The sequence below is a fragment of the Cryptotermes secundus genome, unplaced genomic scaffold (genome assembly GCF_002891405.2).
Source record: "Cryptotermes secundus unplaced genomic scaffold, Csec_1.0 scaffold603, whole genome shotgun sequence".
In the NCBI taxonomy this organism is placed as follows: Eukaryota; Metazoa; Arthropoda; class Insecta; order Blattodea; family Kalotermitidae; genus Cryptotermes; species Cryptotermes secundus.
The window spans coordinates 780,680-806,669 of NW_019721770.1; the positions used below are offsets into that span (position 1 = coordinate 780,680).

At 42.2% G+C, this 25,990-nt stretch overlaps 1 long non-coding RNA gene across 1 annotated transcript in view; it reads left to right on the plus strand.

The window, feature by feature from the left end:
* The window catches only part of LOC111875738, a 164,123-nt gene extending 154,543 nt beyond the window's left edge, over window positions 1-9,580 (plus strand). Inside the window, exons 5-6 of the long non-coding RNA XR_004512643.1 lie at window positions 8,395-8,452; window positions 8,799-9,580. This is a non-coding gene — a long non-coding RNA (uncharacterized LOC111875738). The remainder of the gene's footprint in view (window positions 1-8,394; window positions 8,453-8,798) is intronic.
* The last annotated feature ends 16,410 nt before the right edge of the window (window positions 9,581-25,990 follow it).

The window sequence follows — 25,990 nt, forward strand, 5'->3', positions numbered from 1 at the left end:
GAGAGCATACCTGAAGGTAACAGCAAGACACTCACTTCAGAACGCCGCAATTGTTTCTTGACGAATGAAATGTGTTCATTACACAGGGGATTGTCAAATATGTCGGTGGCATCTTTTATGAACAAAAGTGAAGCAATTGATGATTAAGAACACACAGACAGTAAGATGATCGCATAAGCCTCCTATAAACAAGATTGATAGGGGATCCAGAGAATACACAACCAGACAACAATGTGATCTCATAAAAATCTTTGTTTTTTTGAAAATAAGGTAAGTAATCTAATAAAAATATCGCTGCACATATATTGTTCACATTTTCTCATATACGATTGACCTTAAATGCGTTGTCTTCTAAACGGAATCAATTGTTGCTTGGCGGACCATTGTTGATTGAGGAATACCCTATACCAATGACCGGTAAATCCGTTTACCACAAAATCGACGTTTCGCATTTGGATTATTAGTGCGGGCACAGTTATTTTCATTAAGAAACCTATCACATATCTATCTATGTATGGCTCTACAGCCCTTTACTGGGCCTTTGCTGCTTTTTCAGTTTCTTAATCCTATACACAGTCGGTAGGACTCCTTGGACGGGGATCAGGCCGTCGCAATGCCGCTACCTAAACACAGAACAACACAGACACCGAATAAACGCACACAGACATCCGTGCCTCAAGTGAGATTTGAATCCGCGATCCCAGCGTTCGAGAGAGCGAAGACAGTTTATGCCTTAGACTGCAGGGCCACTGCGATCGGCAAGACACCACTTAGGTCGTTTTATTTAGAGAGATGATCTCCATAATTTACATCAATATAATTAAAATCGTAACGGCCGTTTTCAAGAGAATCGTCATTTTGTGTTTCGGGACTGATCTGAAGAGTCCCGACGTTTACTCCTGCAATATTCATAATCTCATCTGCAACGTACAACCGTTTTATTTTCTCTGTTGTTTACTTTGATTGCCAATAGAGGCAGGCCTCCCACAAGGTGCGCTTAGCGACCTCTTTGAAGTGCTGCCACCTAGTAGGTGCACCATAAACTACTCGATTTACTTTCCAGCCGTGAGATAGCAGTGGTATGATAAACGATCCTACCGGAATAAAATTAATAATATTCCGTTGCATTGACACGAAGTCAGATGAAATTTGTAATTTTTGGTATATGTATTGTATTGTTATAAAAATATAATAATGTTTGGTAGTTACATAAATAAGGAATAAATGGACGGGACATGTAGGACGCAAGGATGGCTTCTCACCGCGGCGGCCCGGGTTCTACAGGAGGCTACGGAGAATGCGACCTTCTGGGATGTAACGCCTTGTAATCCGGTAGAAATGCACCGACGTTTCCGAGGAACGAACTATGCGACCTTGAATATTGAGGCAGCACGGCGACGTCTGTGGGCTTACATTGGGCTACGAGTGTTACTCTGCAACTGGTACTGCACACCGTCGGGATGGGAGAGATGACCTCTAGATACGGCACGACTAGTTCTTTAAACACAATTAATGACATTAAACGATAATTTTCTTTTCCCCCTTGGCACTACAGCCCCAGTGGGCCTAGGCCTACCTCCATGAACTTCTCCGTTCACTTCGGCTTTTCTAGATCTTACACATTCGGTAGGACCCCTTGGGCGGGTGATCAGCTCGTCGCAAGGCCTCTACCTGTACACAAACACAGAAAACGCACACACACAAACTAAACATCCATGCCCTGAGTGGAATTCGAACCCACGATCCCGGTTTCCAAGCGAGCGAACACAGTACATGCCTTAGACCGCTCGGCTACCGTGACCGGCTTAGACGATAGTTAGGAATGTCATTTCAAACGCAGTCTTGTAGCGTCAAATGAGACGCGAGGCTGAAGCAGAATCTGGAAGGAGACGGGTGTTGCCTCTGTGAAGGTTGTGCCCCTAAATTTGCCTGGACTGATTAAAGAAAATTAAGAAAATCTGTAGTCGGCCTCTCTGCCACGAATAAAACCAGGTGGGAGATAGAATAGATACTGCGGTACTTACTCTGTCGAAGGCACATATTGGTTAACTGCGTCTAACCCACAGTTTGGGTGTTGCAGTTCCTGTTTAACAAACGCGTCTCCATTACGAAGGCCAACTGATTACTGAAATTGTGAAATAGCGGTTGTTCATTCTGAGAATTCTACTAAATACCTAATTGCATTCTTACTTACTTACTAAGTCCACGCCATAGCCCAAGCGGTTAGTCGCTGGCTTTCCACCGGGGCTTTTCCCGGGTTCGATCCTGGGGGGTCTGGTCAAGTGGGATTAGTGGTGGACAATGTGGCCCTGGGGCGGGTTTTCTCCGAGTACTTCGGTTTCCCTTGCCAATCTTCATTCCACCAAATTCTCCATCATCATAATCACCCGGGGCAGGCTACAATAGGCCAATCAGTGGCCGCCGTGCCGAGTGGACCCAGCTGGACTCCCCNCACACTAAGGGAACTATAAGCTGTAAATGCGTTGCAGTTACGTATAATTGGGGGGGGGGGATCTCGTGCATTCTGTGGATTCCTTAGCACAAATTAGGCGATGTTTAAGGACATGAGGGCTATTTCGAAAGGCATTTTGGTCTGTGCTTGGACAAGAATGCAAATATATTAATTCTGAAACTTTCCGTGGAAATGAATGCTATATATACCTCAAGCCTGACGCCAATTATAATCTTTACATCCACCTCTTCATTTAATTAACGTTACATTTATACGAAATGTCAAATATTAATGAGCTTCAATTTTATGCATTAATTTTATATAGGACTGAAGTAATAGTCATGTAAATTTTATACGATTTATTTTATGGCCCAGTTCAGAAGCTGAGGTCCTTGTAAAAACCAATCAGACAGAAGCAGAGGAATTACTGGATCCCATTCAACCTGAATGAAGCAAGGTTAGGCAACTGAAATAAATGTCTTTCATGTGAGAGTTTCTCACGTGGGAGAGTATCAAGGTCATGTTTTTCCAGCTTGGAATGTCATGTAGTTTTGTAGATATATACTGATATTTCGGAGTGAAATGCAGTCCCCTTCTTCAAGTTGTAAGAGTGTATTCAACCTGAACATGTAGCGTATGGACCCCAATCTATACGGCGTCACATTCCAGAATGCTGTAATCTTAAGAGAAATATCTGGCTTTGGTAATTCTTCGAAATAAATAAAATAATATTGTGACATGTTGCGCAAAGGAGAACCCCCCCCACCAGCAGTGACGCGGAGGGTGAGTCAGCGCTCCCCTCCCCCTCCTCCGCACGGTAACGTAACGGTGACGCAACAGGATTGTTACGGTAGTAACAGCGGTTACTACCGCTAGCGTTACTAGCAACACAGCGCCAGGCAACAAGGGTGCCTATTACGTGGCCGTTTTCCGTATTGTCCGATCAAGGCTACATAAGGAGCAGCGAAGGCTATTCACAGTTAGTTGTACTGAGTCAGTCAGTGAGTCCTCGAGCTATCTCCGAGTTAGTGCCGAGTTAGTCAGCAACCAGTCAGTTGTATTGTGGCATTTGGAGTGTACTAATTGTGATACTGCAGATAGCAGTAATCGTAAAACTGTCAATTGGGTGATTGTAAGTGCGAATGTGATATAAAATTCGCTACATCAAATACGGCGTGATGTTATTTGTCGCGATATACGCCCGATACGCGACAATATGTTTATATTCTCCGTGTAGAGGCGGGTTAGAATACCTCAACCGTAGCTATACGAGTAATGGAAGGCAACGGAAAGGGAACCCAGTGCCTGGGGGTATAACTGGGTTAGCCTGTCCCTGGGGACGTAAGTATAGGGACACGGTCCTCCAGGTTGGGTGTTAGAGGCAAGGCTGACAACCTTGTCACGAAAGAACTGAAAGCTGAATGCAATCTGGCAGAATTTTCTAAGAAAGCCTATGACTCAGAAATTGCTGTTTTGCTAATGATGATGATGATGATGATGATGATGATGATGATGACCAGGTTTATATAACAATCTAGGCACAGGGAGAACATTCGAACTTAAAAGGAATAAGAGAAGTGGGGAATTATTAATGGCATCACAAGCGTCTTTTTGATTAGTGTATTTTGCCGAGTGCTATCCTAGCGTAATTGGTTGAACACTTAGCCCGAATTGGAAACGCATACATAAACATTTGTATGGGAAATGATTTACTTCACGCAGACTAAAATGACCAAGAAAGATATAGAGATGTAATATTTTAATTGACCTTAAAGATAGAGGCTGTGGTAATGTGAACTGATCTTAAAATGTCAAGCCATCCAGAGTAAACATGTAAGGCCATGTAAATACCTGGGTTATTTACAATAAACTTATTTAAACTGAGCAGCTTCTCTTTCCAAAAACCAATAGAAGTGTAACGGTGAAGAAATCTCATAGTAAAATGTAAAGGATATTCAAATAACTAAGAATATTTTTACGTGTTTGGTTTTGGAATTATCTCTTTCGTATACGTATGTTTGGGCTCATTCTGTGTCAATTCGAAAAGCCGAAGTTACACAATATAAAGAGGCAGTGAAAGAAAGCGAACAGGAATACTCTTATATTAGCAGAGAGTCACCCCGTCCTCTTCCTGAGTTCATCCATTAGCATAATTTTCGTCTTCAGTTCTCAAAGTAATGTGCTACCATTCGCCATTTTGCAAACCTCGAACATCCAAAATTGAATTAATATATTTTTTCACTTAAATGTAGGATCTCCCCCTTCTTCTTCTTCTTCTTCTTCTTCTTCTTCTTCCTCTTCTTCTCTTCTCTTCTCTTCTCTTCTTCCTCCTCCTCCTGTTTCTTCTTCTTAGTTGCGAAATATGCGATATGTTTTTCGGTAATTTTTCCTCCTTCGTTCGTTCTGCATGGACACACCATCTCCTCACTCTGTTTTTCAGATTCCGCCATCAGTGATGAAGTAAGGTCCATTCCTCGCCGTGAAGTTTCAGTATTCTTCCCATTCTCCTTTGCCATCTCAAAATATCTATTTAATTTAATACAGCTTCATACAGCTGAATACTTACGGACATAATATGAAATATACAATGTTGGTTCGCGATTTCTTTCGATGCATTTTTATTCCGTAATATTCTAAAATACCGACTGAGCGACCGCCGCTTGTCGGCGAATTTAGTGCCAGTTTTAGCGGATAAAGGGTGTCGCGTGGTCAGCTTAACGAATCCCCATGGCCGTTAATTCGCTTGCCTACTAAAACCAGGGAGTTTAGTTTTTTTAATATTCTAATGTGTTTCCTTAATTAAATGGTTTTTTAAAATTTAATATTTCTTGGCAAATGTTTCCTATTTCTCAATAAATATTAAGTTACCTTAATATATGGATTAAATAAATTAATTTTGTTGATAATCTAGACACGGCTTAAAACACTATGAAGCGGAAGAGCGAATCATCTCTTGATGTGTTAACTTAGTATTGCTGTATTCCCTTAACGCACCTACCCTTTACTGTTCCATTGGTCTAAAAGCTACAAGATATTTGAAATCATTTGTTGCCCCAAAGTGTGAACTGAAGTGGTGGGCCTGTTCTCACTGGCGTACAGTTGCATTCCAGATTTAGCTTGCAGGGAGGGACAGAAATGTTGCTATTATGCACGGCATTAGAACTGCTTCCGGGATCTACGCAGCCTCCAATTTAACGCATTGAAGCCTAAAAATAATCGAAATAATATTTGAAAATTCAGTTCTTCCTAATAAAAGACAGTGTCTCCCTAACAATGGCCAATTAGTAAATGTTCTTTACGGAAGAAATCCCTCTTTATTCGCGGATCACAAGAAACCTGTGGGCAAAATGCAAAATGCTTCTTTGTTGAAGCAGGTGGTACGTATAGTAAGTACTCGTATATTGTTTCAGAGGGATAATTGATACCGGGTACTACTTTCCGGATTTAAAGCGACCGAAACGTGAAGCTGATCACTCCCTTTCATCTAGCGTTGCCTCACTTTTCCTTACGTCTTCATGGCATGATGCTAATTTAAGCATAAATTATAACTTTTGCCCTAAACTGCATCGTGTTGTACCAAATTTAAGTGAAAACTACACGTAACGTACTGAGCCAATATTTTTTACTCCTTTTTGCTAACGCACAAGATATCATGTCCGAGAAGACTGTACGAGTGTACTCTACCTTCTGAATTTTAGTATCGTTCCGTTTTATGGTGTTCATAACTGTGCGTTTTGATATTACTGCATATGCGGAAGGCAGCCATGTCCAGGACGGACCGGATACTCCTGCTTGCGGTTAAATAAAATAAGCTTGTTAATTTGTAAAACTTTATAAATATAAGAATGCTTTCGTTACAACCTTGAGGTGACTGTTCTTATAACTAGACATGCAACCATGTGTTCTGACATCTGAATGTTATGAAGTCACGTAAAATGAATAGAAACACATTCGAATAACATATTTTATCAAACAATGACTTTGCGTTCAAGGCTGAGTACATCACATCATTACCAAAACAAATAAATGCCGCATTACGCAGCAGTAAAATACAAGCGTCTGGCTGTCCATTACACAATATTCAAAGAGAAGTAGACAAACGCATTGCCCCAGCGTTCTTTTCAAAAAGCGAATGATAAAGCATAGATAGAATGATTTCTGAAAGTCATCCAGAAAAACACAGTTTCCCATCAGCTTATGAGATTACGGTTTGGAATAGTATATAGACCTGGTTATTATTAATAATCTTAACATATTAGAAAAACTGGTGTAAAGATCTTACACATGTTTTCTCATAATATGCAATTGACTCCGACTGCGTTACTAGAGAGAAGAAAGTGATTGTTTTTTCGGTAGACAATTGTTGGCTGTTGAGTCCCGAAACAATGTAATCCATCGGACCGGCAAACCTGATATCCAGAAAACTCACATTTCGGTTTCGGGCCACTAGTGAGCGTGCCGTTACTTTGCGGAAAAACCGGACAGTGCCTTGACATTTAGGTACACAGTCTCCACAAATTACTCGATTTTTTCGAGCACTGTTACAGCCGTTTTCGAGAAAGTCGCCATTTTGTGTTTTGGAGTCCATTCTTCAAATGGCCCGTATTTTTGGAGCTGGTATATATAGAGCCGATCATAGTGGTCGTACAGTCTAAGGCATGAAAAGTTTCCGACCGCACAAACACTGGGATCATGGATTCGAATCCCACTAAAGGCATAGATGTTTGTCTTTGTTTTTCCGTGTTTTTTGTTGTCTTGTACAGGTATTGAGCTGGGACTGATCATCCTTCCAAGAAGTCCTCCCGACTCTGTATGAGCTCCATAATGCCAAATTAATTCGACGAGAACAAGCCAGAAGGCGTAATCATCAAGGTAGAAGAAGGACAGTGGAAAGGAGAAGAAGGAGAAGGAGGAATAAAAGAAGGAGTAAAAGGAGGAGGAGGAGCAGAAGGAGGACTAGAAGGAGAAGAAAGAGGAGGAGGAGTAGAAGGAGGAGAAGGAGAAGGAGGAGAATGTACAGCTTTCACAAGCTTCGGCCGAGGGCGGTTGAGTACTTGAATACAAAATACGAATAAATTCCAAGCAATCTCTGGCTCTAGCAATACTCACAAGCATTAAGAAGGCCAGAGAGACGGGGGGAGGGATGAAAACGTGTAACTCCTTCAATGTGAACTCGATATTTCACAATGAAAACAGTTTACACACATGTGTGTATATGAAGTAAAAAGAAGTTCTGGGAAGAATTAACCACTTGTTTTCCTTTGATACGAAACAGACCGCATAGAAAACTACGAGTCCAATTAGAGACCGTGTTCTCTCCGCGAACCCCCCCCCCTTCTAACTTATATAAACAAAATATCAGCACCCCGACTGGGTGAGTGGGGCTTACAGACTCCCAGAGCCATGAGAGAGTAAAATAAGGTCATGAGTCTCGAGAGACACAGAACCCAGAATAACTGTGCTGGCGAGGACCAGCAGCACTTTTCTCGTCACCGTCACCGTCTCGACGGGGCCCGAAGTCAAGAACTTGTGTGCTGGCGAGGGCCAGCAACAGTTTACTGGACCTAACTAGCAACGCAATCTTTTTCTCAAAATGACAGCGGAATCCGAAAGTTCAGCACAAGCCGGGCATTGAACACGATTCTCACGAGGTTGTACTTAACTCCCAGTGCCACGATCTAACTTTATAAGATCAACAAAAATTATCTTCTTTGTGGGGAGTTTCCGCAATCACGTCTTCCCAGAGTTTACTTCCCTAGCAATTCTAGAAGCCCTGCATAAATTACAAATTTCCTAGTTATGTATTATCCTCCAAAGCTACATTTTTTTATTCCTCTGATGACTGAATATTTTCTCCCCGTTCGAAAAATAAACAAGCATATATATGTATTATCCCCTTCGCCACCCCCATTAACATGTCTTTTTCCTTTCTCTGTTTTCAGGCCTGGCCGTTCCCAGCACAATCCGTGATCGATGTAGTCGAATTCACGATTACACTAGGTGAGACAAGGATTGTAGCCTGTGTACGGGTTATAACAGGGCCTAGGTCACAGTGTGTCACCCTCAATCCCTTCCATAATGCATCTTCAACAACTGCCTCGCTTCCTCGTCCCATGCTTCTGCTTATATACGAGTACTTCCCCTCCAGGCAAACCAGAGACCAGGTCAAAACACGTCGCCTGTAGTAGTTGAGACCGTAAAATGAGAATAACACTCAAATTAAAGCATTATCTTGTAATTCAAACAATGTGTCCAAAATATTTTTGAGGATATGTCATCATCAGATATTGACGTAGGTGATGATGTCATCACTAGAAAAAACTACTGTGCTATATTCTATTTTCAGTATGTTGTCACGTAGATGCTCGCGGGACGGGTCGCGTCTCTTGACCTGCGCGCGGCCCTAACAACGTCTGCACTCTTTGGGAAACGACCCATCAGACGCGGAAGGCCGGAGTCACCTGAGAGTTCCCTAGGAACTTCCAGAACAGCGACGAGCATGTAATAAGGCGTTCACTAGTTCGCACAATACCAAGACTCGGTTTATTGTAGCGCATAGCCGATGAGTCAGTAGTGAGTTAGTGCAGTGCAGAGCAGATGAGTCAGTAGTGAGTTAGTGCAGTGCAGAGCAGATGCGTCAGTAGTGAGTTAGTGCAGTACAGAGCAGATGAGTCAGTAGAACAGTCGCATTTCATTTAGTCATTGATTCAGGAAGCCAGTTAGGGCTGGAACACACACAGCGACATCGGTCCTATGATGTCCGTACCGTTCATGTCGCATCAAGTAGTAGAATATAAAGTGTAGTCTTAGCTTTCTCATACGTGACAACATGCAACATCTACCGTACGACAGTCGGAGAGCAAAGAAGAGTGAAAAGGAGGTCGTACGGCAAAATAATCGTACATTTTTCCGTGCGACCGATGTCGCTGTATGTGTTCCAGCCCTTAGTAAGTGAGTCAGTATTCAGTGCAGTGAAATCGGTATGAGTGGGTGCAAAAAGTGAGCAGTGGCGTTATGTAAAATACAGTGAACATTGTGATAAACGGAAAGAGCATAAGAAGTTGCAGGGTTCGTTGAACAGGCAGGACCTTTCTTCTGTAAAGTCGCCTACTCAAAACAAAGGCAAAGGTAGGATTATAAAGTAAAGGCCAAAAGGATTAATTATTAATACATTAAGCACCATGCCATGAAGACGGATGGTGTAAGTATAGTTCCACCAGTCTTGACCTCGGCAGTAGATGGAGGTCAGTGGACACTTTCACGCCCCGGTCGCTTTACCTACGGGAAAACAGCCCTCGGTACCCATTGCGTAGAATTCTGGGTGTGCACCACAGTCGGTCTAGACCGGTCTAGACGCTGTAGAAAAGAGGAAATCTCCCCTGCCTGGAACCGAACCCCGACATTACAATCCGTAGTCTATTGTTGGCTGAACTATACGGCTCTAGGTAAGTATTAGAAAGGTATCCAAAATTCTACAGCAATGCTTGAACATAGCTTTAGCAGCAGCGGCTGCCGTACATATTGGCAAGATCATGGAGTGAATCGTTGGGTGTTCTCTGTTAGGTTACAGTTTTCAGGAGTGTTCCCAGTCCTGCGCACAGTCAATTAAATTCACTGTGTCTGTTTGACTGTCTGCCTGTGTGCAACAGACAACTAAAAAGCTGTTGAGCGTTCATGAGAGATACTGGAGGAGTTGTAATGGGGCATAAATATGACAGAGACTTTACACAGAGACCTACGTTCGTCGCTATGCGTATCTCGATCGTAACTCGCTACATATTTCTCGAAACGAAAATTATTTTAAGCAACCTATTTAGAAAGAAAAACTGAAGCGTACATTTTATGCCCAATACACATCTTCCGTGAATTTTATGTTAACCGAGATAATTAAGCTACAGGATACTGCATGCAGGCCAAATATTCTAAGTTATTCTACACTAAATATTGAACTTCCGAACCACGCGAGGGTTATCGAAGTCTCCTATTGTCTTCAATAATTAAACGAACCCCTTTCTTCCCGAGACATATGCATAAAAACTTATTTAATTAAAATAAAATTTGTCGTTCCTTCGAAGAATTTCATCATCATCATATCATCATGGATTACATCATGCTTGATCTGTTCCGTCCTCTTGAAAAGCATGCTGGTACCTAATTCTAAACCCTTGGGCGCCCTATGTTTGGTCATGTTTTTCGATTGTATTTTAAAATTGTTTCAGAATTTATCTGTATTCCATTCGGAGTATATGATGTTTCCTCTGTGTCTGGATATTAGAAATGTATCATTTAGATTAGAAAATTCACTTATTCCCTAATTTTTGTATTTCTTATTTCGACCTCCCTATTAGTAGCGCTGGATCCTTCAGAAAGGGGTTCAGCGTGTAGACGGTAACCGAGTCTTGTAAAAAAAGAGTTGTACTCAGACTCCTCGAAAGAACAGAAACCGGACTGACAAGAATTTTATTGTCGATCAAAATATGCCAATCCACACGAAAGAAAAGCTTCAGTGTCTTCAGCAAAAGTTCATTATCAGGTAAAAAAGAAAGCGAATTCTGTATTGGATTTGGACTTAAATAAAATGAAACTTGTCCTGTTCACAAAATGTTACTCTTTCTTACAAAATCCATGATAATAATCATCATCATTATCGTCATTACAAAACAGTTCTATTTGAGCCATAACACTCATTAGAAGATCCTGCCAGATTTGCCTTAATTAGATCATACGGTATTCACTCTCTTGGATTTCGCAACAGTATATTTATTTTACACATCAAGGTCTCTGCCTTGCCTCCAACTCCCAACCTGCAAGAACACGTCCCACTGTTTATGTCCCCCAGTGATAAGATGGCCTATTTATACCCCCAAGACACCGGGTTCGCTTTCTGTCGCCTTCTATGACTTGCAGGGCTAGGGTGGAGGAATTGTGGCCCGCCTCCATATGAGGACTTACAGATTTGTTTCGGCGCATATGGCAACAGTGAACAGCGAACATTTGCTACTGAATGAATATCCATTCAGCATGTTCGTAGTCGTACCTTCTTGCCAATTTGAGACGTGTCAGAATGAATTGTTACATGTGAGTTTGGTGATTGTTTGGTATAACGGAAGCGTTTCCCGTAGTCCCAGTTATCCAGGAAAATCTGAAATAAAGCACCTCCAGAATTACAGGTACAAGACGTCACTTCCTCTTCTTGCTTCAGTTATATTTTCCTTTCTCGCAAGTCATTCAAACATCCTGTGTACATCGCGCTTTTTCGAAACGCACCTGGTAAATGCAGACCTACACTTATACATTTACAGTGCTGCTATACGCATATACTAAGTGAGACGAGATGGTCTCCTTCAGATTATGTCTTATGTGCACGAGTGTACAATTCTCTGATTTATCCTCCATTTGGAACTGCCAGTTTCAGAGATGTAACCTGGGATTCTAGAAATTACGAAACTACGCCTAAAAGTTCCTGTATTTGTGAAAAATTGGTACACATTTTTAACAAGGATAGGATTAAAAATTTTCTTTATTTGTATCCTACACGATATTCGTCTAAATAGGAGTAATAAAACAAAAACAAACTCCGTGGCCTGTAGTCCGAAAGCAAACTATACCAACTGAGCGACCGCCGCTTGTCGGTAGTGCCAACTTTTGGGGATAGAGAGTATCACGTGGTCAGCGCAACGGATCCCCACGGCCGTTAATCTCTGTTTTCTAGACCGGAACCACTATTTTCTTAAAATAGCTCCTCAGTTATCCTCACGAGGCTGAGTGGATCCCTTTCCAGACCCACTACCTCTCAGAAAATCTGGTAGTGCCGGTAATCGAACCCGAGAACTCTGGATCTGCAGGCAGGAACTCTGGCCACTAGACCATAGAGGCAGATGAATAGGACTGGTACGAGAAGGAAAGGGTGCAAAATTGAAGTTATAAAATGGATAATATTTTTGCTGCTTCACATATTTTGGAAATCTGTTTTCCAATAGCAGTAGAGTCCCCCCGCCTGGAAACCTGTACAGTAGAATAACAGCAGGTAATGATTCAACAAAAACATGATTCTTGAAGCAAACTTTGCATTTCAGCACCTTCAATGTATTGTGACATGACATCTGAAAGCAGGAATAGTAAAATCAGAAGAGTCGGTCATTGCTAGGCAACGGCGAGTTGAAACACCTTTCCTCAGCAACAAATATCCTGGGATAAACCAACGCCTTACCCAGAGATTGACCCACATTTTCATGGAAATGGCGAATAACAAAGGAACGAACTGTTGTACCTGGTGTTCTATCTCCGGTCCGCATGAAGCCAGCTCAGGTCGAGATACAGAACCTATAGAGAGAGTTAGAGAGAGAGTTCCAGAGGACTGAGGATTGAAGACGGACTAGTAAGCAGACGCTGAAGACTTTATTTTATGCTCTATAGTTACAATAATCCTTAGAGTGTTACAATTACTTGTACTTACGACTTGTGACTATCCAATGAATCGATTTGCCAATCCAAACCCCTTCTACAAGTCACTGATACACTTGAAATTATGTAACAAAAAGTAATATTCCTATGAGCAAGAACTATGGACACAGTAGGATGTCTGATTGGGTAATTTTCCCCAATCATCAGAAAAATAAATGTGAAATTACATTACCTCTAAACATTTACCTTGAACACTTCTTGGATGCGATACACAGATACCAATTACAAATTGTCAGTGATATAATTATGCAGGTACATTAACTGAAATTGCGCAGTTTTGCATTGATTTAAAAACGTAAAATTGCGCTGCTCTTTCTCAGAACATCGAACTTTTTAAGAGCTGTTATTTGAGCAACAATCGCCCCCGCTTGCGACATCGAGATGACGGGCAGTCATCAACAAAATGACGTAACTTTTTTAAGCTGCGTTTTCCTGTAGGCAAGCCATGAGTTTCGAGACGCATCAGCTGCAGACAACAGGCCTATTTTACAGTCATATACGTCAGGTTCATTGATACAGAGTTGTTAAGTAAACAAATTAAATAGTACAGAAATTACCTGAAATATATAGGACAAAGGTTCCGGTATCACATGCACCCTTTGCTTATGTAGTGCAAGATTTCGAAGGTTAAAAATAGAAGTTACAATTCTGTCAATTTATCTATTTATTTATTTTTATATTATTTGTTTATTAAGAACCGCTTTCAATTTGTAAAGGATCACGTGGTAGCATAGCCGGTTGAGGCACTATGCTACAAACTGGAAGGTCGTGGGTTCGATTCCCGATGAGGCCACTGGATTTTTCAATTGACCTACTCCTTCCAGTCCAACTATGGCCCTGGGATCGACTCAACCTCTAACAGAAATGAGTACCAGGAATCTTCCTGGGGGTATAGAGCGGCCGGCGCCTATGGCAGACAACCTCACTGCCATCTCTAAGCAAATTGTCTAGAAAATGTGGGAGCCTCGACGTCTCACAACCCAATGGGCCTCCACGGTCTTCTACAGGGATAGCTTTACATTTCAATTTATAAAGTTATATTGTGTAGAAAAACTGGTGAATGATGAATTGGAAAGGGCGCGGAATTACCTAATAGTGGCATAATATAAAGTACTATCCCAGCATATGCCTGGAAAGATTGCGGAAGACCGCGAAAATTTCAATTAGCATACCCTTCCCCGCACCGAATTATGAACCCTGAACCTTCCGTATATGAAGCAAAAATACTATTTTTATATATATTAATAGCTGTTCAAACACTATAAATAAAAAATAATATTTAGCGAAAAAAATTACTGCCTACAAGACGTAAATAATGCCGTCCTTAATATGTTTAGCATAAAAATGCATTTGTATTCTTCTTGCATGTAACAGTTCAGCTGTTGCTCAACCAGAAATCACTGCATGTCAGGGGAATGTGAGACCCACCAGAACTTATTCTCGTGTCGGATGTTATCTCCTGCAGCACCTCCCAGATGTGACAACCTTCAGCTAACATGCACATCGCTTGTTCCTTACATAGGTGTCCGAAGTTATGTGGTGGTCAACCACCCATAACGGCCACTAATGAAATGCTGAGGCCTAACGACTGTACCGAGTAGACTGACTCAAGCGTTAGAGCTTTCAATTGGAATTCTGGAAGTTATCGGTTCCAATCTTGGCCAGGGCACAAACTATTCTGACTGAGATTCTTCGTGATTTTCCTTGGGTCCTTCTAAGAAAATAACTCAAATTAGTCCAAGGCTGCTTCTTTCTAAGTCAGAGGCAATTTATTGTCTGCTAAATCGTTGGAAGCTATAGGTAAGTTTGTCCCTGTGCTTAACTGTAAAGCACTACGCCATGAAGGCGTATAGGCGAGTGGATGTATAGATCCACATTTTCTTGACGTCGGCACTATTTGGAGATAATTGGTCAGCTTTACGCCCCTGCCGCTTTACCCCCAGGGAGAGAGACCCCGGTTACATTGGATAGGAGGCTGGGTGGGCCCAGAGCCAGTCTGGACGACGTGGAGAAGAGAAAATTCTTGTCTCTACCGAGACATCCCTACGTCATCCAGTCCGTAACCAGTCGCTATACCGACTGCGCTAATCAGGCTATAATTATAGACCCACTTACTGCGTTCACGTTTGTGGTTTATTACAGCTTCGAATGGAGCCTGATTAAGTTTGTAATTAACCATTAAGTTTGTGTCTATTATAATAGACACAAACTTAATGGTGCAAGGTTAAGATACAATGCCTGCGACACTGTACTGAGACAGACCTGCTTTGGTATTTCTTGTAAATTCGTTAAATACCTTTTACACCTAGAAATGCTTTAAAACCTTACATATATTAACAAAACCTGTCTATACGTGAAGCCATAAAATTGAACATAATTTCCTTGCGCTGTTACCTCACAAGTTCTCGGTGAGTTGTGATGCCCCCAACTGAAGACCGAGTTATTATAATGTACTCGCCGATTAGAGCTGCTACACAACTCAGGAGGCGGGGACACACGAGTAGGAAGCAATGGCGGAGTGATGATTAGCAAGGGAAAGAGATGGAAGTCGGAGCGATACACGCTCCAGTGTCACTTCACCTATTACTAATATGACATAAAGTCACCTAGAAGTGCCATTGGGTCTTTGCGGTAAGAAAGCAGCACCCGAGGCCCGGAGCTATGACGTGGTCGTATTTTATATTACATGGCATGTAAGATATTGTGGGAAAGCCAGAAGGAAAGAGACCATTAGGAAGACCCAAGACTAAGTGGGTGGACAATATTAAAATGGATCTTCGAGAGTTAAGATGGGATTGTATGGATTGGATTGATCTGGCTCAGAATAGGGACCAGTAGATGGCTCTTGTAAACACGGTAATGAACCCTCGTGTTCCATAAAATTTTGGGAAGTTCTTGAGCAGCTGCACAATTGGCGGCTTCTCAAGAAGGGCTCAGCTCCATGAGTGAGTGAATAAGTGGCAGTTTTTTGGACCATAAGCCAGTTTGGGGAAAAACCTTTACCTTCAGAATGACGTTCACGTAATGCAGATGCCGTACTGGATCGAAAAAATTGATTCTTCTTTCTACAAAGTTATTAGTCAAGGAAAATAGAAATCAAATTCTTGAAGCAACAGAAGTTAAATTTCTACAGAACGTATCTGGATATGGCCTCTACGGTCGTGAACACTGTAGTTGATACGCATCCGTTTGGGGACTTCTAATGCAGAAGAAGGAACACGAAAATAAGAAACCCTGTTACGTAAGCATGATCTACGAGTGGAACGTTATAGAATACATGGTCACGTTTTGGGGTGCGACTATTGAAGGGTTTTTTATTGGGTAATTGGATTTAGTGACACATCTCGGAACTATAGCTAATACAGCGCTATCGCTGACCTACGCACTGTACAGTTCATCGTTACCTACGTACTAGGGTTCTCAGTCTTCGCTAGTCGAATCCTGGCAACGGATTTATATCAGTCTAGCTGTAACCGAATCACAAATGAAGTCTTCCTTTCACAGACCAATTTCTTTCTTGTCATCTCTTCTCAATCATCTTCGACTGTCATCTCTACTGGCTTCCTCAGCTTTTCTCGTTATGCGGCCTCGTGGCGGACCAACGGAAAACAAAATTCATTCTCGTATGCTATTTGAACACGGTACATTAAGCAACAATAAAGAGACTGTACTGTATGGGGTCGGCGCCGCGACAGTTTCTATGCAACATCTCGGTAAAAAAACTCAACAAAGATAGACTGTTTCCTGTGTGGTCCGTGGAGCGGCTATATAACGAGATTCCCCCAAATAAACAAGTCAGCCCGTGTGTAGGCGGGTTCGAATACCTCCACCGTGACCCTGCGAGTCGTAGGAGGCGACGAAAAGGGAAGTCTCAGATCTGAGACAGTAATATATGGTTTCGAGTACCAAGGGTCTTGGACCCGAGAAAGACTTCGCTGGCAAGAACCAGCAGCATATACAAAAGACACACCCGTCCTCTCGTCAGAGAGGGCGCTCACAAAAAAAAAAAAAAAAAAAAAAAAAAAAAAAAAAAAAAAAACACACAAAACATAAAAAAAAAAAAAAAACAACAAACCCNAAAAAAAAAAAACAAGACCGTAACTGTCAAACAGTAATAAACCTGCAAGACCTAGATTGGTGCTTTGTGCCAAGACAGACTGGCTCACTGACTGACCGTCGGTCGTAAGAAGAGACTCAACCAAGGCAGTGAGTGACAGGGTTCTGAGTTCAAGTGTGATTAGAAGAATTCATTTGTGTGTAATAGTTGGAGTGTGTGATTCAGTGAGACTGCTATAGTTACTGCATTTTAGTTGTGGTACCAGGGGAGGAACTGTGTGTGTGTGTGAGAGTGTACGTGCGTGCATGTGTGTGTGTGGGGGGCGCAATAGCGCTGTATTTGAGTGTGATTAAAAGAACTTGTAACCAAGGTGCTAATAAATCCAATCATGCTAACTAGAACCCGTCATTTTCGTCGCGCGTGCTATCCTACACGTGACAATATAAAATTGTTCGTTTTTTCCTACTTTGTGCCTCCATAGCAGATTCCAATGGCACAATGGCAACGACTGAGCAATAATTACCATAAATGGAAAGAGCGCGATATTTTGAAGGGCTGAGATGTTATTTTATACACTTTATGTTACTGGGTTATTTAACAAGGCTATCAGTACCAGAATACGTATATAGATTCAGATGGTAGGACAAATGATGATTTAGAAATGATTTTCAAGGAAGCGGTTGTGGCCCAGTGAAAGTACTCTCCAGGCATTTCCAGGACGGACTGAGGAAACTCACGAAGATTTAAGTTGGAATAGGCAGTGTTCCAGTTGACATTCGAAAGGAACACCTGCAGAACAGGAGCCTAGACATTGACAAAATTTCTCGGTATTACTTTATATTATGTAAAAGAAATGCCCCAACACTACCTCTGGATACGGCTGTTTTCCACGTCAATGTCACACTAGATATTCTAGAAACCAGAAAAAACAGCGCTTCGGAAACTAGATCTGTTTCTGAAGAAGAAAGCAGTCTTCTGGGATTTGGCACCGTGTATATGTGGTGTTAACCGACGTTCCTCCGAAACGTCGGTTAACACCACATATACACGGTGCCAAATCCCAGAAGACTGCTTTCTTCATAGTCACCGCCGTGAAAGCCTCAGATCTGTTTCTGTTCTCAGATGAGGGAGGAAAGATGTTGTCCAGTGACTGAGGTTAGGTATTTGTAAGGGACCTAACTGAGTAAGTGTCTTCCAACCTCACCTGAAGACGGAAACAAAACCAGTTTCCGAAGCATTGTATTTTCTGGTTTCTGAGCGGCAATGTGGCTTCTCAGAACCTCGAATGGCCGCCACGAGCATGCGCTTAACTACATGGAATCGAAATGCGAGCTCTCTTATAATAGGATATTCCTACAAAGTTTCTTGAAAGTCGGTCAGATATCACAAAAGTTACTATTAGACAAGGACATCAGAAGCGATATTGACAATTTTGTAAATTTTTATTCATGAAAAAAACGTAAGTAGGCTGAAAAACGGCAGCTTGAAATTTAATGATATACTTTCAAGTAACCTGTTCAAAGAGTGGAATTTGTTGCAAAATAAGTTACCAATTTGTGACGAAAACTTAACTGGTTTAATTTGGTGAAATTTTCTGCCATCATGCATTTTGTAGTTCTAAGCACCAAGTTTATTACCATGCATCTGGCATCGGTGCAATTAGCGCGATAATATCGCGTGAGACAATAGACTGATTTAAATTTGAGTGCTCTAACCGTATAGATCCACATCTAAAGAGTGAGTGCCATACATATACACTCGCCCTTGTGATCGGGAATTCATCTGAGTGAGTTTCACGGACAACCAAAATTGACCGCACCTACAAATACTGGTCTAATACAAATGCCAATATCCACTAGTGATCAATACCAGTTTCGCCTATAATAGATCAATCCAATATCAAGAATCTTGATCTCGAAATGTATTACATGCCAAGCATGTACATAAATTAAACTCAGACTTTCGTCTTTCGAACACTTGAATTACTATTTTCGAATTGAGAAATTGATTGGATAAACTCAAGAAATGCATGGTTCTTAACTACTTAAAGAAAAGTGGTTACTACACGTGCCACTTTATTTTTTTTTCCTTGGCACTACAGCCCCAGTGGGCCTAGGTCTTCCTCCATGAACTTCTCCGTTCACTTCGGTTTTTCTAGATCTTACACATTCGGTAGGACTCACTGGGCGGGTGATCAGCTCGTCGCAAGGCCTCTACCTGTACATAAACACAGAAAAACGCACACACACAAACTAAACATACATACCCTGAGTGGGATTCGAAACCACGATCCCGGTTTCCATACGAGCGAAGACAGTGCCACTCGATTTAGTGGTAGAAAACTTTGAAGTTCTCCCCACAGAATGTTTACGGGTTTCTCGTGATTCTCAGAAGAGCAGCAATTATCCTCCTACACTACAATAACCGGTTGGTCTTGGTAATAGAAATGCAGCTGTTTCCTATGAGGTAGAAGCCTCATACATAATGCGGTCTAATGACGTGACAGAGACGTTTAGGCTTTGTACATGCACTTGTTACGTTCCCAAAGTTAGAATTGTACAATGTGCATAGAGTAAGACTTCTGGACAGTTTCGCTTTCTCACTAGTCGGGATCATTAAAGACATCTATGGCTTTATGGACAGCCTTCAAAGTATAAATGTGGTTATGAGTCCAACATAATGGACTCGCTACCAAGAAGGATGAGCAGACTGACTGAATGTAAGTTGCAAATGACTTGAATTCGGACTGAATTTTTTTAGATTTTATAGTCATTTAATAGTCAATAGGCCAGTCACGGTAGCCGAGCGGTCTAAGGCATGTACTGCCTTCGCTCGCTTGGAAATCGGGATCGTGGGTTCGAATACCACTCAGGGCATGGATGTTTAGTTTGTGTGTGTGCGTTTTTCTCTGCTTGTGTACAGGTAGAGGCCTTGCGACGAGCTGATCACCCGCCCAAGGAGTCCTACCGAATGTATTAAGATCTAGGAAAACTGAAGTGAACGGAGAAGTTCATAGAGGTAGGCCTAGGCCCACTTGGGCTGTAGTGCCAAGGAAAAAAAATAGTCAATAGAAAATCAAGTGATTACTAACTTCATTACATATCTTGAATTAGCAGTTTTAATAAACAAGAAACTGCATATTAGTGAATGTCGAGGTCCACCACATTCACTGCAATAGCTCATAAAATAAAAAAGTAAAGCTATCCCTGTAGCAGGCCGTGGAGGCCAATAAGGTTATGAGACAACGAGGCTTCCACATTATCTAGACAGTCGGCTCATAGATGCCGGTAAGGTCAGCCTTACGCTCCGACCGCGCTTTACACCCCATGAATTTCACTGGCGCTCATTTCTGTCGGAAGCTGAGTCGACCCAAGAGCGATAGTGCTGCTGGAAGTATTAAATCAATTGAAAAATCTAATAACACTCAACGGGACTCGAACCTGCGACCTTCTGGCTTGTAGCATAGTACCTCAACTAACCTCTCTACCGCATGCCCCAGACGTTGCAAATATAAGCGCTAAAAGGGAACGCAATCAGTAAAAATGGCGAATAACATAGCCTACAAGTGAATGCAATGAGACATGAAGCTAAACAAAATAACGACATGGAATTGTCTGGGTTCATTTACAGATAATTTCAATATCCCAGACTATGTACCGTCTAATGCTAGGACGGTGGCGAATACAGAAGTGGGAAGCTTATGTAAGGATGAAGTCGTGGTCTAATTTTGGGAACTGTCCCATAATTGGTCTGGAGGATCTTCGGAAGATATTCATCCTAATAGCCGCTGTCCGGACCGAGATCAAACTTGGGGCCGCCGGACACGAAGCAGGAATGTTAACCTTTCGACCGTGGCTTTCGCTGGATTATATTACATTTTTTTTTAATAACGAGAGGTGGTCTTTTTTATCTCTCCATCATTTTTATTTTCGTCCTAGAATCTGTAAGATACATATTACATTGTCGTTCAGACCGCCTCTGGGGCCCACCTAACCTCCTCTCCAATGCGTACGGGGGGCTCAATTTCCGGATGAGGAGTGAAGCTGACCACTTTCTTCCATCTACTGCCGAAGTAAAGAATGGTGGAACTATATTTCCTTTTTATTGCTAGTGGGGTGGGAATAAGTCCCTTGTACTGCGGCCACTTCTGGCCTATTGTACCAGCCCCAGATGATAGGTGAGGGTGATTGTGGAGCAACTGATGGAATGAAGATTGGCAGGGGAAACCGAAGTACTCGGAGAAAACCTGCCCCAGCGCCACTTTGTCCACCACAAATCCCACTTAACCAGACCCGGGATCGAACCCGGGTCGCCGCGGTGGGAAGCCAGCGACTAACCGCTTGAACTATGGCGCGGCCTTGGTGGGACTATAACTCAACTCCTTATAATATTTCATGATGTGGTGCTTAGTTGATTAGTCACAGGGTCAACTTCACGTTATCAGGGTCGTTAGTGTTTGCAGAAGAAAACATTAATTCCCCAGCTGTTGTGCTGAGAGCGTGTACACCGTGTGCTTGTCGTTATGGCAACTTCTGATCCGAGAGTCTCTTGCTATTTCAACTTGAACGACGAGGCAGTTAATTTTCATGTTATTAACAAGTTTCTAATGACTTCATGATTTATTATTGGTGCCAGCAAGACTGACAAAAGATTTACTTAACACATATTGCCCAAAGCACTGCTAAAGTATTAAGATAGCTCAAACATAACTGTCATTTGTCTATCAACGCTGTCACAGAGATCAGGGGTGATTAAACTGAACACCTACACGAAATGGTTTTAGACTATGTGGTCCGATGGACTCTATACACTGGAAGCACACTAGTTCGAATCCCATTCACTTCATGTTTCTTTATGCTATTCGGCCTGGTCTTGTGAAGGCAGGATCGCTGATTATGTAGCCTTATTGTCTAGAATAATATAATTTTCAAAATTTGTTTCGTTAAGAAAGTCTGAAATTTGAACCGGACTACAACGTCAAGAAGAAGGAGGGAGATGGGGAACAAGGAGAAAGACATAACAATAGTGCAAACAAGAATGAGAAGGAACAAAAGGAGAAAACAACAATTTAGTAGAACTGAATCACGTTGACGAAACCTAATCCGGAATTTAGAAAACCTATGATTGGGTGATGCTGGCTACCTTTCAGTCCAGAACCTTTTGTCTTCCCGTCTGTTGTACAAAAACATAAAGTTTAGACTATACAAAACTATAATTTTGCCTGTGGTTCTGTATGGGTGTGAAACTTCGTCTCTGGCATTAAGGGAGGAACATAGACTGAGCGTGTTTGAGAACAGCGTGTTGAGAAGAATATTTGGACCAAAGAGAGATGAAGTGACAGGAAGTTGGGGAAAACTGCATAATGAGGAGCTTCATAACTTCTACTCTTCTCCAAGTATAATTAAAATGATCAAGTCCAGGAGGATGAGGTGGGCAGGTCATGTAGCACGAATGGGGGAGACGAGGAACGCATATAGGATATTGGTGGGAAAGACAGAAGGAAAGAGACCACAGGGAAAACCAAGGTGTAGGTGGGTGGACAATATTAGAATGGATCTTAGAGAGATAGGATGTGATGGTATGGATTGGATAGATCTGGCTCAGGATAGGGACCAGTGGAGGGTTCTTGTGAACACTGTGATGAACTTTTGGGTTCCACAAAATGCTGGGAAATTCTTGAGTAGCTGCAGAATTGGCGGCTCCTCCAGAAGGGCTCAGCTCCATGAGTAAGTAAGTAAATGATTAGTGGAGGGCAGACCACGAAATAGACGATAACGACAACGAAAGTGAGAGCGAAGGAGACAAAATGAATATGAGGAGGAGGAGAAAGAGGAGATGATAGTTAAAGAAACCTCAGTTCGTAATTTTGAATCCCACTCATAACATGGCCGTCTGCTTTTTAAGATTTAAAAGCCGATGAAGATTCAGATTACGGTCTCCTGAATTATGACACTATGAAACACTAAAGTCCATGGCCTGTAGTCCGCAAGCGAACTATACTGACCAGCGACCGCCGCTTGTCGGCGAAGTTAATGCCAACTTCAGCGGATAGATGGCGTAGCGTTTTCAGCCCAACGAATTCCCACGGTCGTTAATCTCGGTTTTCTAGACCGGAGCCTCTATTTCCTTGAAAAGGCTCCTGAATCAACCTCACGAGGCTGAGGGGACGCCGTTTCAGAGCCACTACTTCTCAGAAAACCTGGTAAGTCTGGGAATTGAACCCGGGACCTCTGGATCTGTAGCCAGGAACTGACCATTAGACCACAGAGCCGGTGTGGATTTTGACACTACCTGGAAGAGAAGAAAATCTCATATTACGTTGTAAATTTTTTACTTTTATGTAAGTTACGTTTGCGTCTGCATAGTAATCTACACTGATCGTTCAAGACTGCCCTGGACGTCCATTTCCTCTGCTGTAGCTCTCTCTTTCTCACGTGCTCGAAGCTGTCTTAACCTTCTTCGCTTCTACATATGCAGTGAAACCTGTAAATAGTAATGTTATCCTTGTACTAGGCCGTGGAGGCCCATAAGGTTGTGACACGGCGAGACTATCGGGCCACAGATGGAGATGAGATTGTCAGTTTCACTTAACCCTAGGACGATTCATGGTACTCATTCCTGTTAGTGGCTGAATTCAGTCCAGGGCCACGCTGAGGCTGGAAGGATTAAGTAAACAAAATTTCAACGACTTCCTCGGGAATCGAAACCGGGCGTAAACTAAATACGTTACCTCGCTCCTCCGCCATCTATACGTATAGAAGCATATTAAATATAATTAATAAGATGCTCCGTAGCAATGTAAACTTGTTTAGGAAGAGTCTTTGTGTAAATGAGATGGGAAAAACATGCAATCAAATGAACATTTAAGGGAATTCTAATGATAATTATTTGTCATGTACATCACTATTATACATGCCATTAGACTAGATAAAGGTTTTCTTTTTCGATCCCGGTATTTACATCCTGCAAAAATAATATTTAGATTATAATTATGTAAAACGTCTTACAAAATCTGAGGAAATAATCTTCCACTTAAGCATGAAATCTGTCACTACACGTGAAGCTTACTTATAGTCGCCATAAAATGTCTTATAAATGTCTGCGAAGTAAGAAATATTTAAAGCCAATCCGAATATGTTCTGCGGGATTCTCTACGTTAATTGTTCCTGGCGGTGATGGCGGAAGGATGTAGTTTTCAATGCTCTGAAGGATCACAGCTTTTAGAATGATATTTCGATATATGATATATGAATTACTGTGGTGCTTCATTGTTGATACCGGGTCCTCTCTTGGTTTTCTTTAAACTTGTGGATGTGCGCAACTTTGGCGACGTTCAGGAGATAGATAGGTAGGTAGGTAGGTAGGTAGGTAGGTAGATGGATGGATAGAGTGTGCTATCAAAGAGCAGCGTTGTGCTGTGCGTTCTTTTTGTTGGAAAACGGAATCAATGCAAAGGATATTAGCAAAGAAAAGTTTCCTGTTTACGGTGGGAAGTGTTTGTCGAGTAAAGCTGCTCACAATTGGGTCGAGAAATACAATTTTTTCCAGGTTCAAATGTCGTATGTTTTACGTTTTATATCAATTTGTAACGTATTTACTGACTGTCTCTCGTATAATGGCTATTACTCGGTCGTCAGATCCTCCTTATAATAATTAGGTATACCGTATGAAGTTGACATTACTATAACGGTAGGAGAGACTATATACAATGTGATATGACGCCTGAAAGGCGAAATAGCGGAGGCAGGGAAACGATCGTTCCTATGAGCGGCTAGGTAAGTCGTCACTGCGCTCAGCACCTACACAACCAGCCGACAGTTGCTCAGGTTATCAGACCCCCACAAAGGGATCGAGTCAGTAGCAGACATTTCTTCAGGGACAGCTACATAAAACAGATAAAAGTGGCATCAGTATTGTAATGTGGCTTTTCTCGCGTCACTTAACGATGCTTCTTTCAGATTCTCTCTCCAAGATGTCTCAAGAATACTATTTCAGTACTGTGTCCCCACATAAGCGCCGCAACAGTTCAGTGGCTATAGCGACTAAGCTAAGGGCTGGACGAGGCCGCGCCATAGCTCAAGCGGTTAGTGGCTGGCTTCCCATCGCGGCGTCCCGGGTTCGATCCCGGGTCTGGTCAATTGGGATTTGTGGTGGGAAAAGTGGCGCTGGGGCAGGTTTTCTGCGAGTACTTCGGTTTTCCTTGCCAATCTTCGTTCTACCAATTGCTCCACAATCACCCTCACCTATCATCTGGGGCTGGTACAATAGGCCATAAGTGGCCGCAGTACTAGGGACTTATTCCCACCCCACTAGCAATAAAAAAAATTAGAAAAGGGCTGGACGACCGAGGAGTCGGGGTTCGATTCCATAAAAGGGCAAGATTTTTTCTCTACTTCGTTAGTTTCAAATCTGCTCTAGATCCCACTCAGCATCTTATGCAATGGGTACCGGGGGCTGCTTCCCCTGGGGTAAAGCGAAGGAGAATGAAACTGACCATTCACCTCCATCTAGTACCGAAGTCAGTCAGTCAGTCAGTCAGTCAGTCAGCAGCAGCAGCAGTGAAGCTGTACCTCCACTCCCTTACACGCCTTCATTGCGTGGTGTTCAATTAATTAAGCCCAGGGATAGCTTCACCTTTCTATTCGCACACATATCTACAGTTTCTTCCTTTAACTTTCTCCAGTAAAATCTTTTATGGCTTAAGGGCCGCAATTGGACCATATCTTGAGCTAATGGTATCTATGCCATAACTTCAGATCACATTTTCTAAAGATCCGTTTTACTATTATCCACCCATCATCGCTTAGACCTCCCAAATGTTCTTCCCTTGCAGTTTTCGGTTCAGAATAAGGTATAGGCTATATGTCCTGCCTATGGATCCTAACTTGAGTCAGATCCTTCATTCCATTCATACTGTTTATTTCTCATATCCGTTTTAATATTGTCTTCCACTGTGCAAATTGGCTGAAGCGATAACGCTTTTTATTTATGTTCTAGAGAACACCGTTCGAATTTTA